We start from the raw sequence: 18801 nt of genomic DNA, 5'->3' as shown, positions 1-18801 counted from the left end.
GAATACAAGGTGTCTGACAACATTGTCACCCATCCCTCCTAACCCATCCCTTCTCTCACTTTTTTTTTAAAAATTGAGATTAGCTGATTACTTAAATTTCACATATTTCACAGTATTGTGGAATAGTGATACTTAAAGTCACAAACACATTTTAACCTTCACAAGGCAAATTGTCATTATCATGGTCTATAAAGTTTGTGAATTCTATGAGCTTTGACAATACAAATTATTTCTTCCCCATCCAGTGATGTTTACATTTCTTTCCTTTTGCTTAGTGTAGGCTATTCCCTCTTTCCCTCTCATTGCTTCCCATTGCTGCCGTTGAGTTGCTTAGTTCTTTTTCTTCTTTGTCCAGTGCACCTGATGTGCCCCTTTGTTGTATGTAGTTCTGTTTCCCACTTATTCTGTGTCCTCCTCCTGGCCTCCCTCAGTTGCGTGTATATATCTGCCATACATATGTTCAAGAACATGGAGTCATTTAGTAATGATACAACAAAATGAGTGGCTGTCCTTTGTTTCTGGAGTCCTGTTTACTTTGTCATATCTTCTTGGATTTTGGCTTTAGCATCCACGTATCAGGGAGACCATGTGCCGTTTGTCTCTTTGTTCTTAGCTTACCTTGTTCAAAATGATTTTCTCTAGTTCCATCCATTTCCCTGCAAATGCCATTATTTTGTCCTTTTTAATGACTGTATAATATTTCATTGTATATAGGTACCACAGTTTTGGATCCACTCATCAGTAGTGGGGCACCTGGGTTGTTTCCAAATCTTGGCTATTGTGAACAGTGCTGCAATAAACATGGAGGTGCATGTGTCCTCATATACTGGTTCCAGTTGTTCAGGGTAGATGCCTAGGAGTGGTATGGCTGGGTCATAGGGGAGGTCTATATTTAGGTTTTTTGAGGTACCTCCAGACTGCTTTCCAAAGTGGATGTATTAGTGTACATTCCCACCAGTAATGCAGTATGGTTCCTCTTTCTCTATATCCCCTCCAGAATTTGTCGTTGGCTGAATTTAGGATGTGGGCCATTCTGATTGTGGTAAGGTGGTAGCTCAGTGTTGTTTTTATTTGCATTTCCTTTGTGGCCAGGGATGATGAACATTTCCTCATGTGTTTCTTTGTCATTTTTATCTCTTCTTAAATCCATTTTGAGATGATTTTAGTGCATGATGACAGGCTAGGGTCCACTTTTAGTTTCCTGTATGTGAAGAACACTATTTTCTATTGATTTATGAGTTTATTATAATTATTAATTTTCATTTACCTTGTTTCATTCTAAACTTAGAATTTGAGGAAGCTCAAAATTATACACAGATGCCAATATTATTATTATTGTCATCATCATTATTATTATTAAAAACAACCTATTAAGTGTTCAGGGCCGTGGGAACAGGTGAAGGGGTTTTCAGAACATTATTTTCAGGGTCTTGCATGGTGGTACAAATTAGATTTTATATTCATTTGAAAACCTGCTAATGATCAAAACAAAGTGGCAACACCACTCAATGAAGAATTGCAGGATCTCTCAGTTGAAAACAGACTTTTTCCTCTTAGAAGAATGGAACATAAAAACTTCTAAGTGCTTATATGTTGTTTTACCTAATATTTTTTTAAAAGCTCTGCAAAGTATTATTTTCAGGTTTGGAAATTGATGCTTTGGGAGGTTAAGTGGCTTCTAGAAGATGGGAGAGAGAACTTAAAATTTACCAAATTTGGGGAGAGAAGGGGGGGGCTGGCGATGAGAAGGGGAAACAAAGGAGGGGGCAACAATGCTTGATAAGAAATGTACTCATTACCTTGTCCATGTAATTGTAACCCCTCTGTATGGTATTTTCACACTAAAAAAAAATTACCAAATTTGTAGCTCATGCCTAGCATGCACAAGGATCTGGGTTCAATCTGAGCACCACAAACAGCACCCTCAAGCCAATCTGACTTTGCTATCTTCTCTCTTAGTCATTTTTATGTGACTTGCATACTTTTGCACCTCTCCCCCAGTATGGATCCTAAAAGTGTATTTAGGAAAAGCCATTCTGAGAAGGGGTCAGAGCAGTACAATCTAAATATAAGAGCAACAATCTGAAGATATTAATTGGATGAAGAGATAAACTTTAGTTATCCCAATGACTTTTTTCTTAATGGTTATTAGATCTTTTTGATGATCTAAGAGAAACTATAGACCTTCTTTGAAAAGACATTCACATACCATTTTAGGCAACTCACATACCTATATATCAGCCAACTCACAGATTTTAGACAATTCACATATCAGTGTTTACTCATGAATATTGTGTCAAATGAAGACAGATCTTTTGCTTTAACTGGTGTCTGAATAATAAGTGGCATGTCTCTCTTTAAGGCTTAAATTAGGAACTATTTTTACTAGGTTGCAAAACCTTGATCTCACTGTAGATAAACTCAAGTTTATGAAAACTATTTATGATCTTTTAAAGCAATACTTTCTAGGATGTGTATAGCATTTGGTGATTTTGCTACTCAAGAATAGAAGAACTTATTTTAGCAATTGCATTCTATTTCTTATTTCTCTTAGAGTAAATTACTTTAGCCCAATTAACTGTAAAGTTAGGTGAAAACATTTTAGGAAGACATATAATGAAATTTAGGCCCTGAAAGGGAGACTAACAAGAGTGTTTCTGAAAGTCTATCAGGCACCTAGCGATGAATCTTGGAAGTGCTTTGTTTACTTACCAGTGTCTGACCCAACTTGATATAACAATTATTCAGTCAAAGATCCTTCCATACTTTAAATATTAAAATAAAGGTTGATCTGGATTAGAACCAGATTGATCTGGATTAAAATCGTAATTCTAGGTCATAGTAATTGTGTGACTATGGACAGATTATTTACCTTCTTATATACCTCATCTCTAACATGGGCCTCATAATGGTGAGATTGAAATGGTATACTTTGTCTAAAGCCCTTAACACAGTGATGGCACAATATACGTCTAATAAATGTGTAGCTTTACATAGTACCGTAGATAGTAAACTTCTCTTCACACATAGTATAATTTTAAGAGTCTTAAGTAACCAGAAAACATGTACAGAATATGCTGAGTTTAGTGTCCATTTTTATCATTGGCTGTACTTTTTTAGCATGGTCTCACCAGAACCCTTTCTCTGCTTAATTCTGATGATAAAATGTTGCTTGTGTGGGTTTATTTGCAGTGTTGATCTAGTAGTTAATAGCTTTTCTGCAAGATTTCGAACTGTGAGATAGTATGTTTAAACCCTACCTGGACATCCCCATTTGAACTCTGCCTCAGCTCCTGCTGAAGCTTCTACATGCTATTCTTCCTCTTACATACCAAAAATATATCCTAAAGATATTTGGGAGAAGAAAAGGACCTGTTGAAGGGAAAATGGCTGTCACATAAATAAACATGTAATAAATCTTGGGGGGAAAGAGGAAAATAAGCAGTTGGATATAGAATCAGTCATAGGTAGGATCACTTACCCTTGTGTCCTTTCAACTGTGCTTCCTACAAAGCATGAAACCCTGAGTTTAAAGCCCAATACTGGTGGGGGAAAGGATCTGTTTATTGAGTATCATTGTCAAAAAGATTAGTATTTATATTTTGCCGGCGCCAGTAACTCATGCCTGTAATCCTAGCTACATAGGATGCTGAGATCTGAGGATCACAGTTCAAAGCCAGCCTGGGCAGGAAACCCTGTGAGACTCTTATGTCTAATAAACCAGTCAGAAAACTGGAAGTGGTGTTGTGGCTCAAGTGGTAGAGCGCTAGCCTTGAGCTGAAGAGCTGAGGGAAGCACCCAGGCCCAGAGTTCAAGACCCATGACCGACAAAAAAACAAAAAGCACCCCCCCAAATAAACAAAAGATCAGTATTTATATTTTATAGATAGTAAAGACTACATTTCTGTAATTCATAATGTACTTGATAGTAATAAGCTTTAAAAGATAAGTGCTTATTTTTAAAACTTGGAAAATACAAGAATATTTAGTTTCATTTTACCTTAATTTTATAGATATAGAGGGTTTTTTTTTGTATTGTTCTTCTCAAAATGGATGGATAGATAAAACATGATATAGACCATAGTGTACTTTGACAGCAGGTTCACTGTTGATTATTTTACTCAGTTGAGTGTTAATGCTCATTATTAATGATTTTGTACCTGTTTTCCTCTGTAAAATATGTAAGACATAAATAATAAAGTACTAGTACAGTGCCTGTTTTATTATGATTACTTAAATATTATCATGACTATGAATCCAAATTTTGGTTGATATTTAGTTTATTAATGTAATATTTTGAGTTTATGAACAGACACGTTATGACATTTTCTAACTTTTGGGAATAACCCTGCAAGTTCAAGAGTTCTGTGGTAGATTAATTTGTCACAGATACAGAAAAGGTTCACTGTTTTTAGTATAGATTTCTTTTTTTTTTTTTAATTTTTTTGTCGGTCGTGGGGCTTGAACTCTGGGCCTGGGCGCTGTCCCTCAGCTCTTCAGCTCAAGGCGAGTGCTCTACCACTTGAGCTACAGCACCACTTCCGGTTTTCTGGTGGTTTACTGGAGATAGGAGTCTCACGGTCTCTCCTGCCCAGGCTGGCTTTGAACCGTGATCCTCAGATCTCAGCCTCCTGAGTAGCTAGGATTACACGCGTGAGCCACCAGCGCCCGGCTTTTTAGTATAGATTTCTAAAGTAACATTGACTTTACTAGTTTACAACTTGATTAAGTGTTGTTTAACTTTTTAGTTGGGAGAACCTTTTAGTCGGGAGAAGAATATTGATCTAATTTTCAAATTTGCATTGAATCACTTTTTTAGCACATAAAATTTTATCTTTAGAATCTTTTTTGCATATGTGGAATCACTGCTTCTTTTTCTTTTTCTTTTTTTGCCAGTCCTGGTGCTGGAACTCAGGGCTGTGTCCCCTCTCTGTGCTCAAGGCTAGCACTCTACCGCTTGAGCCACAGCTCCACTTCTGGCCTTTTCGGTTTATGTGGTACTGTGGAATCAAACCCAGGGCTTCATGCATGCTAGGCAAGCACTTTACCAGTAAACCACACTACCAGCCCTCTACTGTTTTTTCAGTATGGTTGGTTACGTGAAATTTTTATATATGTATTGTATTTCAGAGTCATTTAAAAAATAAAATGGCTACCATCTTGTTTAATTTTAGCATCTTATTGAAAAGCATGCTTTCTTTATAAGTACTTTGTGCTAACTGATTCCCCAACTCACTAGACACTATTTATACACATGGACACTATGTGTAAAGTTGTAGTGGAGAAGGGTTGGGAGGGAAAAACCTGGGAGAAAAGGAGGGAAGAGGTGACACTTGAAAAGAAATGTATTAATTACCTGACTTGTGTAACTGTAACCTCTCTGCACCTCCTCTTTACAATAAAAATAAATTGAAAAAAAGAAAAAGAAAAGCCTGTTTGCATCCTTGCACATACCAAGGAAAATTGGTTCATAAGCCTTGGCAGGCCCCAGCAGCACCTTTGATAAAGGGGTACCAGTAGCAGATTTCTGTATGATATATATGGCTACTTTATCCTGGGCTCACCCCCACATTTCCTCTGCTTCCACTCACTGTCCTGTGTGCTCTTGTCCACATCTTAAGGTCAAATTCATATAATTTCTTACCTTGATACATGTTATCAGAAGTTAATTAGGGAAGTAGAAAAGAACTAAGTGACTTGATTTTGCCACAGATGTATTAATTTTGAGTTTTTTTTAATTTAGTTATTTATTTTTTTGGTTGGTTGTGGGGCTTGAACTCTGGGTCTGGGTGCTGTCCCTGAGCTCTTCAGCTCAAGGCTAGACTCTGCCATTAGAGCCCCAGCACTGCTTCCGGCTTTTTCTGCTTATGTGGTGCTGAGGAATTGAACCCAGGGCCTCATACATACAAGGCAAGCACTCTACCACTGAACCACCTTCTCAGCCCCTCATTTTCAGTTTTTTATTCTCCCAACTAAATATATAGAAATGCAGTTGGAGAATTATAGAATTCTATTCTCAATTTCTCTTCAGAAAAATTGATTTCCATCAGAAATAGTTTTTTAAAAGAACATTTATATTTATTGTCTTTTAAGTAGTTGTACAAAGGGATTTCAATTCAACTTGACAATTGATAAGTACAATGTATCTTGATCAGTATCTCTCTTCCCATCAATTCTCTCCTTTATCTATCTCCCCCCCCCCAATCCTCTGAATTACCTGGAAACTTCTTTTGTTTAATTTTCTTTTTTTAATTGTCAAGGTGAGGTACAGAGGGGTTACAGTTACATAAGGTAATAAGTACATTTCTTGTCGAACTTGTTATCCCCTCCCTCATTTTTCTCCTACTTTCCCTTCCTCCCTCCAGCGCCCCTCCAGCACCACCCTTCCAAGTTGTACAGATCGTTTCCAACACATTGTCTTGTGAATATCGCTGGTGTATTGGTTCCCCAAATTGTCCTTTGTCTCACCATTCTGTTGTTCCCCTTCCCTTCCCTATTTCAGATAAACATATACAATACCAGGGTACCAAAAACACATACAGTGACTGCAGGGGATAAACCATAGGGGGAGAACACAGAAAACTTTTGTTTTCATTTCCACCTTGCTAGAATATATAGTTAGAAGTTCTGTATAGTTCTGTATATTTGAGCTATTTACTAGAGTATTTCTCTTCTTTCACATTCTCCATTTGTGTGAATAACACTGCTGTTCTGTTGGCCTAGTACTTTGGTTTGGGACACTGTCTAAATTCCTTCTTGTCTCTATCCTCTGGCCATGGATCAGGCCATTACTTGAGCATATCCAGACAGACTTTGGGAAGCACTATTTGGTTCCTTCTCTGAATATATGTATGTATGTAAGTAAGTATGTATGTATGTTTGCATGCATGTATACATGTATGTATGTATATGTATGTCTGACTGTCTGTCTGTCTGTCTGTCTATCTATTCTTGTCTCTGTAGCCAGGATGGCCTTAAACTTTCAATCATTCTGCTTCAACCTCTGAGTGCTAGATCCTAAAGAGAAGTGCATCTACATGGGTAATTTTTCAAATAAGATAACATGCACATCTTCTAGGGATGTGTTGTGGACATATCTTTTGTGGGACTACCATTCTACATAGTATACATTACAACACGGATGAGCCTCAAAACACTTCCTAAATTTAAAAAGCTAGATAGGAAACAACATATTATATGGTCTCATTTATCTGAAATATCCATAAAGGCAAATATAGACCACAGATTAATGGTCTATACGGTGTTCGGAATGGGGGATAAGTACACATGTTCTTTTTAGGTGATGATGTTATAAATTCAATTATTGTGATAGAAAGAATTCTCCCTTAGAGCCTTCAGAGGAAGTGTATCTCTGCTAACACCTTTATTTCAGACTCTTGGCCTGTGAGATAGTAAAGAATAAATGTTTCTTGTTTTAGGTCAATCAGTCTGTGGTTATTTGGAATTGAAACCTTAAGAAAATAATATATAGCATGTATGGTTAATTTACACATTTTGTTGCCAGATAGTATTTTATTGCTTGGCAGTTTTACGTTTTGATTATATGTTCACTGGTCCATACATATTTGGATTGTTACCAGTTTTTAACTATTATCAATAATGTTTTTGTGAACATTTGTATATAAGTTGTGATGTGGGTATATGCTTTTTTCTTCTGTATTTATTAGGAGTGGAGTTGCTGAGAAAGGTGATATATGTATGTTGTTAACTGACTTTGTCTATCTACCAAATTCATATGTAGAAATCCTAACACCCAAGGTTTTAGTATGTTAACTGACCATTTGTCTATCTACCAAATTCATATGTAGAAATCCTAACACCCAAGTTTTTAGTATTAGAAATCTGACTCATGATAGTGAATGATTAGTGCCATGAATGATGAGTGCCCTTGTAAAATATTTCTGAGACAAATGCCTTACCCTTTGCCATCTTAGGTTATAGCACCAAGATGGTCTGTGAATTAGCAAGAGGGCTCTTACCAGATCGAATCTGCTACCATCCTTGATCTAAGTGTCCTAGACATAAGAACTGTGAGAATTAAATTTATGTTGTTTACAATCCACCTAGTTTGTAGTACTTTGTTATAGCAGCCAGAATGAACTAAGACAGTTTATTCTTTGGGCTTGAACTCAGGAACTTGTATTTTTACTCAGCTTTTTTTGCTCAAGGATGGCGTGCTACCATTTAGCCACAGCTCTACTTCAAGCTTTTTGTTGGTTAATTGATCTTTCCTGCCTAGACTGGCTTTAAATTTAGATTCTCAGATTTTGGCTTCCTGAGTTTCTGAGATTGAAAGTATGAAGCATCAGTGCGGAGATGTCATTTATTTTTTGGTAATAGCCATTCTAGCAGTTGTAGAATGATATCTCACAACAAAAATGTTGTGCATTTGTGTATCTTCCTTTGTGAAATGCACATTCTAGTCTTTTTGACCATGTTAAAATGAGATTACTTCATTTCTTACTATTAGGTTATCTGAATTCCTTATAGATATTTAGGTAAGCGTTCCATAAGGGACTAAATGGGTTAAAAACTTACACATAAAACATGTAACTGCTGGGAAGGGATGGGAAAGGTAAACAAAGGAGGAGGCTACAATGCTTGATAAGAAATGTACTCACTATCTTGCCCATGTAATTGTAACACCTCTGTACAGTATTTTCACAATAAAAAAAATAAAAAAATAAAAAAAAAGAAAACTCAAAAAAAAATAAAACATGTAACTGTAAAATTATTAGAAAAAAACATGGGGGGAAACTTATTGGCTGTTAGTCTGAGTAAAAAATTAAGAAATTAAGTATTTGACAAAAATCATAAGCAACAAAAGCAAAAATAACTATAATTTAAACTAAGAAAACTGTATACAACAGAGGAAATAATACATTTAAGAGACAACCCAGCAACTGAGAGAAAATATTGTAAATGATACATAAAGCTGTGAAGATTTACTAATATTTTTTAGTTTTTTTGGGGTGGTCAGTCATGGGGTTTGAATTCAGGGTCTGGGCCCTGTCCTTGAGTTCTTTTGCTAAGGGCGCTTAGCAAAAGCCTAGTGGAGCCACAGCTCCCCTTCCAGTTTTCTGGTGCTTAATTGGAGATAAAAGTGTTAAGGAGATAACCAGTGCCCAAGATGGCTTTGAACCATGATCCTCAGATTTCAGCCTCCTGAGTAGCTAGGATTACAGGCGTGATCCACTAGCACCCAGCTATCGCCAATATTTCCTTTAAAAACAATTCTCTGTGATGCAAAGGGTCCAAATGTACATTAGGAAATATATGGATAGCTGGGTCTTCCAGCACCATTTGTAAAAAGAATATTTTTCCATTGATAATTTTGTTGAAAATCAATTGGCTATATATGTAAGGGTGTAGTAATTATTTTTTGTAGTATTAGCTCCTAATTCTAATTTTAGTTTTCATATGGAATGTAACTTTTTAAGTTTTTAATTAAATGAGTATTCTAAGTTTGCTCCAGAGCCATATAGCTTCATTAATGTACATATAAAACATTAGCACCAAACTAACTTTCCTTTATGCTGTTTTTCCTGTAGTTGTTGGATGTATGTTAATGAATCTTGTGTCAAATGTGTATTTACGAAGATTGTTATGTGGTTACATAAAAGCTAGAACATCTTTTCCCATTTCTGTGGAACTTCAATACCTTATTATTTGGACATATTCAAAAAGAAGGTTTTTCTTGGTGGATTTATTCTGCCAAGGGAACCTGCAGGTTTTAGACTCTTATATTACTCAAGTTGCTATGTAGTCTTTCGAGAAAAATTGAACTAAGATCTCTTAAGTGATTTCCATCCAAAATTAATGCTTCCCTTGACTTCTGCCAAATGCTGTGATGCATTTACATAGCAGATGCCAGAAAGTTTAGAACTTGTAACTGGCTAGGATTCAGAATTCTAAGACAGAAAGCATTTGTGCCTAGGGCAATATAATGACCCCACCTGTGTCTTTTTCTTGTCTTCTGGATGTTTTCATTTTCTGTCCAGAAAGGCTCAGGCAGATCCTTCTTCTATTTTTAAATCTTTTTTATGAAGCACAGTTTTAATTTTACAAGACCAGATCTCACTCCAAGTTTTAAAATATGTGTTCTTCAACATAAAATGTTTTGACAGATACCTAATGGCCTAGCACTTTAACAGCTATTTTTTAGGCATAGATTCAGAGAATCAGAGCCATAAAACTATATGTAATTAGTCACTATCAGATGCTGCATAAATTTGTATTTCATAATCTATATTCTAGGTAAACTTCTTTTCCCCTTCCCATTATTTTGATAACTGGCTCAACCTGGTAATAAACCACTGAAATAAATGGAAATACTTAATTCTTGCATTTATTAGTTTTGATTTTTAAATTTATGGTCTAAAAAGAAGAGAAGAAAAAGATTGGTATTTATTGAGTGCCTACTGTGTTCCAAATATTGTCCAAGAAATGTTTACATCCTTAATCTCATTTAATCCTCACAGCCCCTTGTTGTTGGTCTTATTATGCCAGTTTTAGAGATGAAGAACTGCAAGCAAGCCAAATATTGAAACATTATGCTTGTGTGGGGCCTTTCATGTCATAATTTTGAAGTATTATCTGACTTTAGGATGTTGTTATAAAAAAGAGAAATTGACTATTGTAATTGATTCTCACTGTTGTACAGTTGAAGGTAGAAAGAAAAGACACATGAAGTGTTCCCCAACTTTTTGTCTTTTTTTTTTTCAGTACTGGGATTTAAATGAGGGCCTTATGCTTGTTAGGCAGACAGTCTACCACTGTAGAAATGCTCCCTGATTTGTCTTGCACCATTTTTGTTCTGTTTTGTTTTGTTTGCACAGAGCTGGACTGTGATCCTCTGTGGTCTCTGCCCCCTGAATAGTTTGGTTGTATTTGCTAACTATGGGAAACATTGTGAAGAGAGATAAGAAACAAGTAAGCAATACAGAATGCATTCAATAGGGGGAAGACTTTGTAATGTTCAGATACTGTTAGAACAACTGAACATTTATATCAAAACAATGGCCTTGATTCATACTTATAAACTAATTCAAGTTGATTATAGATTTATTTATAAACTTGATAATTATAAAACTTGAGAAGGAGTCAAATGGGTTTCTATGATATCAAGTTAGGTAAATACTTCTTACCTAAAAATATTGACCAGAAAATATAGATAAATTAAAAAATTAAAATATCTGTTATTTGAAAGCCTTAAAAGATGAACCAGAGATATATAGTATTTGCCTAGCAAGTGTGAGGTCCTAAGTTTAAACCCCAGTACTTCCCCCCCACCACCCTGCCAAAAAAAGGTCCAAAAGAAATAGCAGTGGTGAATCTTTAGGTGCTAAGAAAATGAAGTCAGAACATTGAGGCTGATGACCTGGGCAAAAGTACCAGACCCTATTTCAGTAAAATCAAAAAAGCAAAAAGGGTTGAAGATAGATGGTTCAAGTGGTACAGTGCTTGATTAACAAGAATGAAGCCCTGGGTTCAGATCCTCCCTCAAAAAAGGCAGTCTTGGAAAATACTTGCCAAACATATATCTAATTAACAGCCAACCACTAGTGGCTGATGCTTCTAATTATAGCAATTCAGGAGGCTGAGATCTGAGAATTAGAGTTCTAAGTCATCCCAGGGAGAAAAGTCTATGAGACTTTTATCTCCAATTAACCACCAATACCCAAAGTGGAGCTGTGGTTCAGGTGGTATAGCACCAACCTTGAGTACAAAAGCTAAGGGATAGCCCCTAGGCCCCACAGGATCAAGCACACATACAAAAAAATGAACTTGTATCCAGGGCTGGGGATATAGCTCAGAGGTAGAACACTTGCTTAGAATATGTTCAATCCTCAGTATTCCCAAACAAAAAAATGAAAAGAGGAGGGAGGGAAAGGGGGAAGGACAGAAAGAGACAGACACAGAGACAGTGACACACAGAGACACACTTGCAGTCAGAAAGAGAGAGAGAAATTGTAATGAGAATAAGTTGTTGTCAAAATTTAAGAGTAATAAAATAGATATCTTATTAGAAGATTTGAATAGATACTTCGCCAGAGAAGAGAAATGAATGATAGAAAATCATCAACATGTAGAAAAATCCTCAACATCACTATTTATTTTGAAAACATAATTTAAAATCATAATACTTGACTACTACACACATATTAGAATGACTTTAAAACAACAAATGATTCAAGTTCTGATAAGGATGGGAAACACTTGGCATGCTCATTTATTGCTAAAGCAGAGTGCAAAAATGAATAACTAGTTTGCAAAACAGTTCCTATAGGGCTGGGAAGGTGGCTCACTGGTAGAGCGCTTGCCTTGCATGCCTGAGGCCCTGAGTTCCATTCCTCAGCACCACATGAGCAAAAAGAAAAAAGCCGGAAGTGATGCTGTGGCTCAAGTGGTAGAGCACTAACATTGAGCTGAAGAGCTGAGGGACAGTGCCCAGGCCCAGAGTTCAGGCCCCATGACTGGACCCCCCCCCCAAAAAAATAAAAATAGTTAAAAAAACAAAAAAAAACCCAGTTCCTTATAAACATATACTTCCCATGTAACCAGATAAATCGAAACTGCAAACAACTGCAATTCTTTAATTTGGTGAATGGATAAACAAAGTGTGGTAATCTATATACAACTCAAATACATTATAATGTGTTAAAGAAACCAGACACAAAAGACCACATATTGTATAATTAAAATTAAATTCAATTCTGGAAATATCATAACTGCAATTATCTATCTGCCCTCCCTCCTCCTACTCCCCTTTCTCACTAATAAATCTAGTTCTAGTCACTCCAGAACTGGTTTGGTGATTCTTGGGACATCAAGAAATAGGGGACCTTATATTTTTTTGCATTGACAAGATTTTGCTTGTATTCCAACTATCATATCCAGATGATTGGCAGAAGGAGGAAGTAAGATGGCTGTAAAGAAGAGTCTGCAACCTTAGTAAAGACTTCCTCGAAATCTTATAACTTCCTTGATTTACACTCCATTAGTCAAAATGTCATTGTCACAGTTCATCCCGTCTAGCTGCAAGGGATCTAGGAAATAGAGAGGAAAAGTCAATAGCCTTTGGAGCATTTGGCTAGCAGTCTCTGTCATGTTCTTGATATTCTGTCTCCTGAAGTGCCTTTTAATACTGAGCAAGGTGACATTTCTTTTTTTCAGTTGTTTTAAATTTGAGTTTCAGAGTGCATTCCTGTTGTTTGGTGCACTATTCTCAAACTCTTACTTGAGCTTACATTTTGCTTCTCACTGCGTCATAAAATAACTTTGATTAGCATAATCTTTGTTTTTTTTTTTTTTCTTCAGGCAGTTTCCCTGTGTAGCCCAGGCTGACTTCAAACTAACAGTACTCATTCTTCACCTCCCAAGGTGTGCACTACCATACTCAGCTCTTAGATTTCTAATATGAGCTGAATTTTGGTGATGTTAAAATGTGGATGATGTCCCAAGTAAGCTTAGGGGAAGACATGCAAAAATTATTTAAACTTATAACTTTAGGTTTCCATCATGTAATAAATCCCAAATATTTGACTGCCTCAGAGAAAATACCATGGTTTTGTTTTTGTTTTTTGTTTTGTTGTTGGTCCAGTCTTGGGGCTTAAAGTCAGGGCATGGGCATTGTCCCTAAGCTTTTTTGCTCAAGGATAGCTAGCACTCTACCACTGGACCCACAGTTTTACTTTTCTGTTTTTGGTGCTTAATTGGAGGTGACTCTCATGGACTTCCCTGCTGGGGCTGGCTTTGAACTGTGACCTCAGATCTCAGCCTCTTGAGTAGCTACGATTACAAAGATTTAAAGAAGACAAAAGCTAAACCTCAACAACAGAAACAAAGCTAAACCTGTCAAGGAGATCTTCTTATAAAATGAGTGGGTGTTTATATGTGTAATTATAATTACCTGAGGAAAACAAATTTTAGTTTTGTTAGTTTTCAAGATTGTTTAAACAATTATGCCAAGTTGTTTGTATTTTTATGTTTTTGAATCAGTTTATCTAATTTTTTCCTCCCCCTCACCCTGCTGCAATTTGGTGGGGATTTCAGTGAATCTAAAGATCAACATAGAGGGAATAGAAATATTAATAATATTAAAGCCATGAATATACATCTTCTCACTTATGTAGATCCTTTCTCTCAGAAATGGTTTGTAATTTTCAGTTTACAAATGCGACATACTGATTGCACTTTTTTTTTTAGAGATTTTACATTTACTCATGATTGGTTTTATTTTTATGATGCCAATATTTAATTTGGTTGCTAGTCAGAAAAAATAAAATTGCTTTACTACTAAACATGTTAGTTCTAGAAGCATTTTGTCTCTTGTTGGAATTTATTTATTTTTGGTACTACCAGGTACAGCCTTCTGTTTGAGCCAGGCCTCCAGCCTAGGATTTTTTTATATTGATGATTATGTAGTCTCTTAAGAAAGACAATTTTATTTCTTCTTTCTAATTTCTAAGCCTTTCTTTCTTTTTTTTGGGGGGGGGTCTGGTTGTGGGGCCTGAACTCTGGGCCTGGGAATAACAAAACAAAACAAAAAAAAAGCTTTTGGGATGGTCACTGATGGCTCATGCCTATAATCCTAGCTACTCAGGAGGTTGCAATCCGTCCTGATTCAAGCCAGCCCAGACTGGAAACAAAACCAACCAGTTTTTAGTTTCTCTACTGGTTATTTTGTTGGGTCTGTTTGGCTCATTTGTATTTTTACTATATCCTTCCTCTGCTTGCTTTGGGTTTATTTTCCATTTCTTTTTCATTATCCCTGCTTTCTTTTTTGGCCAGTCCTGGGGCTTGAATTCAGGCCCTGGTATTGTCCCTGAACTACTTTTACTCAAGGCTAGCAGTCTACCACTGGATCCACAGCTCCACTTCTGGCTTTTTCTGTATATGTGGTACTGAGGAATCAAACCCAGGGCTTCAGGCATGCTAGTCAAGCACTCTACCACTAAGCCACATTCCCAGCCCTTTATCTCTACTTTCACAAGGTTACATTTCTAGTAATTGATTTGAGGACTTTTTCCCTCCCCTACTAAATGTCATTCTGTTTTTTTTTTATGTTTTTGGTTCTTCTTTAGCTGAATATCATGACTTTTGATAATTATTTTCATAATTATTGGATTGAAAATATTTTTAACATCCCTTATGATTTTTCTCTTGAATCCTTGATTCTTAGATTTTTAGAAGTTCATTACTGTATTTCTAAATATTTGAGCTAGGACATTTGTTATTAATTGCTTATTTATTATTTATTTACTAACTTTTGTGCCAGTTCTATGTCTTGAACTCAGGACCTAGGCACTCTCCTTGAGTTTTGGGTTTTTTTGCTCAAGGATAGCACTCTACCTCTTGAATCACAGCTCCAGTTGTGGCTTTTGGTGGTTAATTGGAGGTAAAAGTTCTGCCCAGGTTGCCTTTGAACCATGATCCTCAGATCTTAGTGTCCTGAGTAGCTAGAATTACAGGCATGAGCCATCAGTATCCAGCTTTTAAATTTTGATAGAGTACACTGTCTGATTTGAGCTATTTTAAATTGTTTAGTTTTCTTTTATGATCCAGAATATGTCTGTCTTGATGAATGTTCAGTACGCAGTAGAAACAAAATGTTCATCTACTTGTCCAATAAAGTGCTTTATAAATGTTAATTAGCTCATATTGGTTGGAATGTTTTTCAGACCTTTGTATACATATTCATTTTGGGGAATGGAGGAGTCCTTTTCTCTGTCAGTTAATGAGAGGCAAGTCTCTAAGTGTATAGCCACATAAATTTGTGATTTCATCTTTTCTATTATACTTGCTTTTGTATTTTGAAGTCTTACTGTTGGGGACATGTATATTTAGGATTGTTATGTCTCTTGAGCAATTGACTGTTCATGAAAAACAGTTTGCCTTTGGTTAGATTCCTTGTTTTGAAGTTTACTTTTGTCTGACATTAGTATGGTCACTCCAGGGTTTTGAAAATTGTTTATGTAAGGATGTGACTCAAGTGATAGAATAACTGTCTAGCAAGTGCAGTGACCTGAGTTCAAACATTAGCACTGTGAAAAAATAAGTTTATCTTTATTCTTTCTGTCCTTTTGCTCTCTCTTTCTGTCTGTTTATCTACCTATCCAATCTATAGAATTATCTATACAATAAAATATTCTGTATGAGTCTTGCTTTTTATCTAACCCAATGTAATCACCTTGACCTTTCAAATTAGGGTTTTAGGCCATTCCTAACAAATGTAGTTATCTATTTTTTCTGTTTTATTAGAACTTTGCATATGTTTTATCTCTGTCATTACACATGTCATCAACATCATTTTCTATGATCATATGCACATAGCTATTGAGGCTTTGTGATCCTCTCCTCAGAATATCCTCCTTTGGTCTCACTGTGTGAATGTCTGGAATCCTTTATCATGTCCAAGTGTATTTTTTTCTTTTACTATCCAGTGTGTTCACTTGTAGATTTATAGGCACATTCTACTTACAACAAACAAGGGAAACTATGCAACTTATGTTCCTTTGGGTCCAGCTCACTTTACTTAGTATAGTTTTTTCCAAGTCTTTCAATTTCCTTATGAATGATACAATATCATTCTTTCTGATCGGGCCATAAAGTTCTGTTGTGTACATATACTGCATTTTCTTGATCAATTTGTCTACTGAAGGGCATCTGGGTTGATTCCATGTCTTGGCTATGGTAAGCAATGCTATAAAGAACATGATTGCGCGCTGGTAGCTTTAGTGTAACCTTGTTTATGGTCTATTGGATAAATGCCCAGGAGTGGGATTGCTGGGTCATAGGGAAGCTCTATGTTTAGTCTTCTGAGGACCCTCCATACTGCTTTATATGGTTTTTATTCTGCCCTCCCTTAGTGGCATTGCTTCTTTCTCTAAACTGTACGAGGGTATTCTGTTCCTACCCCAGATCTAGACTATTGTGACTTATTTCTTGCTGAGAAAGCTCAGGGGCAGCCAGAGGCACTAGGTCTTTGTCTGGACCCTAGAGCAGGACATCTATCTTTTTTAATAATTTATTTTCAGTATGGTTTCTGGTACAGATTATAGAGAACATATAGCATAGGTAACTAATTTATAACTTAATGATGTAGATGTTCAGTAGTTCTACCAAGCAGGATATGTAGTCAGAAGAATTTGGAAGCCATTGTCGTAGAGGGTATTAACTAATCAATACCTCTAATAGGTTTTTTTTTTTTTTTTGTTAAAGAGCAAAAATAAAAAAGCACCTTTATTACATGAGTTAAGAATGGTGGATGACTTTTATTTGCCTTTCTGGGCCTTGATCTTCTTCAAGATAGAATTCCAGCTCCTTTCCTTCTAGAACATAGCCATCTGCTGGGCCACACTGGCCTGTTCTTGCAATGTAGACAAGAAGATTCAACTGCTGAACTCCTCCAAAACACTGCAGATTTTGGCATTCTTTTTCCTTTGATCATATTTCTTTTGAATTTTCTTGGATTGCTTTTTGTTTAAAATCTCTTCCTCTTTCAGGAGTCAGCCTGGCTCTCTTCTTGCAGCTCCCAGGCAGTGAATAGTAGAATTCTACCACAGTTGGTACGATGTGCTGTTGATGGAGTTTTTCATCAGGATCTTTGGTGTGGACCAGCTCATTATTGGGTGCACTGTAGACAGCATCAATGATTCTTTTTTTTTTTTTGCCAGTCCTAAAGCTTGAACTCAGGGCCTGGGCACTATGTTTGAGCCTCTGTGATCAAGGCTGCGTCGATCATTCTTGTTCTACCAGCACAACATTCAGAGGCCCAGCAAAAGTTGCCCTCATCCAGCCTCAGAACCCAGAACTTCTTGTTGCCTCCTTGAACATGGACTGTGTGTATGTGACGGGGGCCAATCTTAGTGTTGGCTACAAGGCATCTCAGCTCCTACTCCCGCTTTTTGTGACAGGACTTCCTTCCACCCCCTTGTGGTGCTTGTGCCATTTGTCCTGAGAAATGCCCATTGCTTGGCACTTGGCTGGAAAGAGCATCTTTAATAGATTTGAAGAACAGTTTGCCACTTGCTTTTTGATTTGATGATGGCACAATACAGATGTTTTCTCTTTTATTTCCATGAGTATCTTTACTTATTAGTTGAGAATGTTTTATAGTATATGCCTTGGTATTTTTTTTTGGGGGGGGGTCTGGTCGTGGGGCCTGAACTCTGGGCCTGGGCCCTGTCCCTCAGCTCTTCGCTCAAGGCTAGCGCTCTACCACTTGAGCCACAGCACCACTTCCGGCTTTTTTCTTTTTGCTTATGTGGTGCTGAGGAATGGAACCCAGGGCCTCAGGCATGCAAGGCAAGCACTCTACCACTGAGCCACCTTCCCAGCCCCTGGTATTTTTTTTTTTTAAAGTATATTTAGCTCAGTATGGGTGGTACCTGTGGTCTTAGTTATCTGAAAGGTGAGATTGGGGAGATTGCAGTTTGAGGCCAGTGTGGACATATGAGACACACACACACATACACAAAATGAACAGAAAAAGTTAAGCAGGGCAGGGGACATACCTGAAGTGGTAGAATGCTTGCTTATATGCACAAGGTCCTGACTTCAATCCCCAGTACTGCAAAAAAAAAAAAAATCAAGATACTCTTTATAGATACCTATTTACTATTGTAGGGTAAACATTAAACTGCTTTTTGTTGTTGTTTTTGTTTTTTTGCCAGTTGTGGGGCTTGAACGCTGGGCATGGGCACTGTCCCTGAGCTCTTCAGCTCAAGGCTAATGCTCTACCACTTGAGCTACAGCACCATTTCTAGTTTTCTTGTG

The 18801-nt window shown here is 36.8% G+C and overlaps 1 protein-coding gene and 1 pseudogene across 2 annotated transcripts in view; one reads left to right on the top strand and one right to left on the bottom strand.

The window, feature by feature from the left end:
- The window catches only part of Wdr70 (WD repeat domain 70), a 223620-nt gene that overhangs the window by 113632 nt on the left and 91187 nt on the right, over positions 1–18801 (top strand). The window lies entirely within an intron of this gene.
- On the bottom strand, positions 17298–17994 carry LOC105987412 (annotated as a pseudogene).

This window comes from Dipodomys ordii, unplaced genomic scaffold, assembly GCF_000151885.1.
Source record: "Dipodomys ordii isolate 6190 unplaced genomic scaffold, Dord_2.0 Scaffold41, whole genome shotgun sequence".
NCBI lineage: Eukaryota > Metazoa > Chordata > Mammalia > Rodentia > Heteromyidae > Dipodomys > Dipodomys ordii.
Note: the sequence above shows the minus strand (reverse complement) of the source record. Positions and strands in the feature narration are given on the sequence as shown.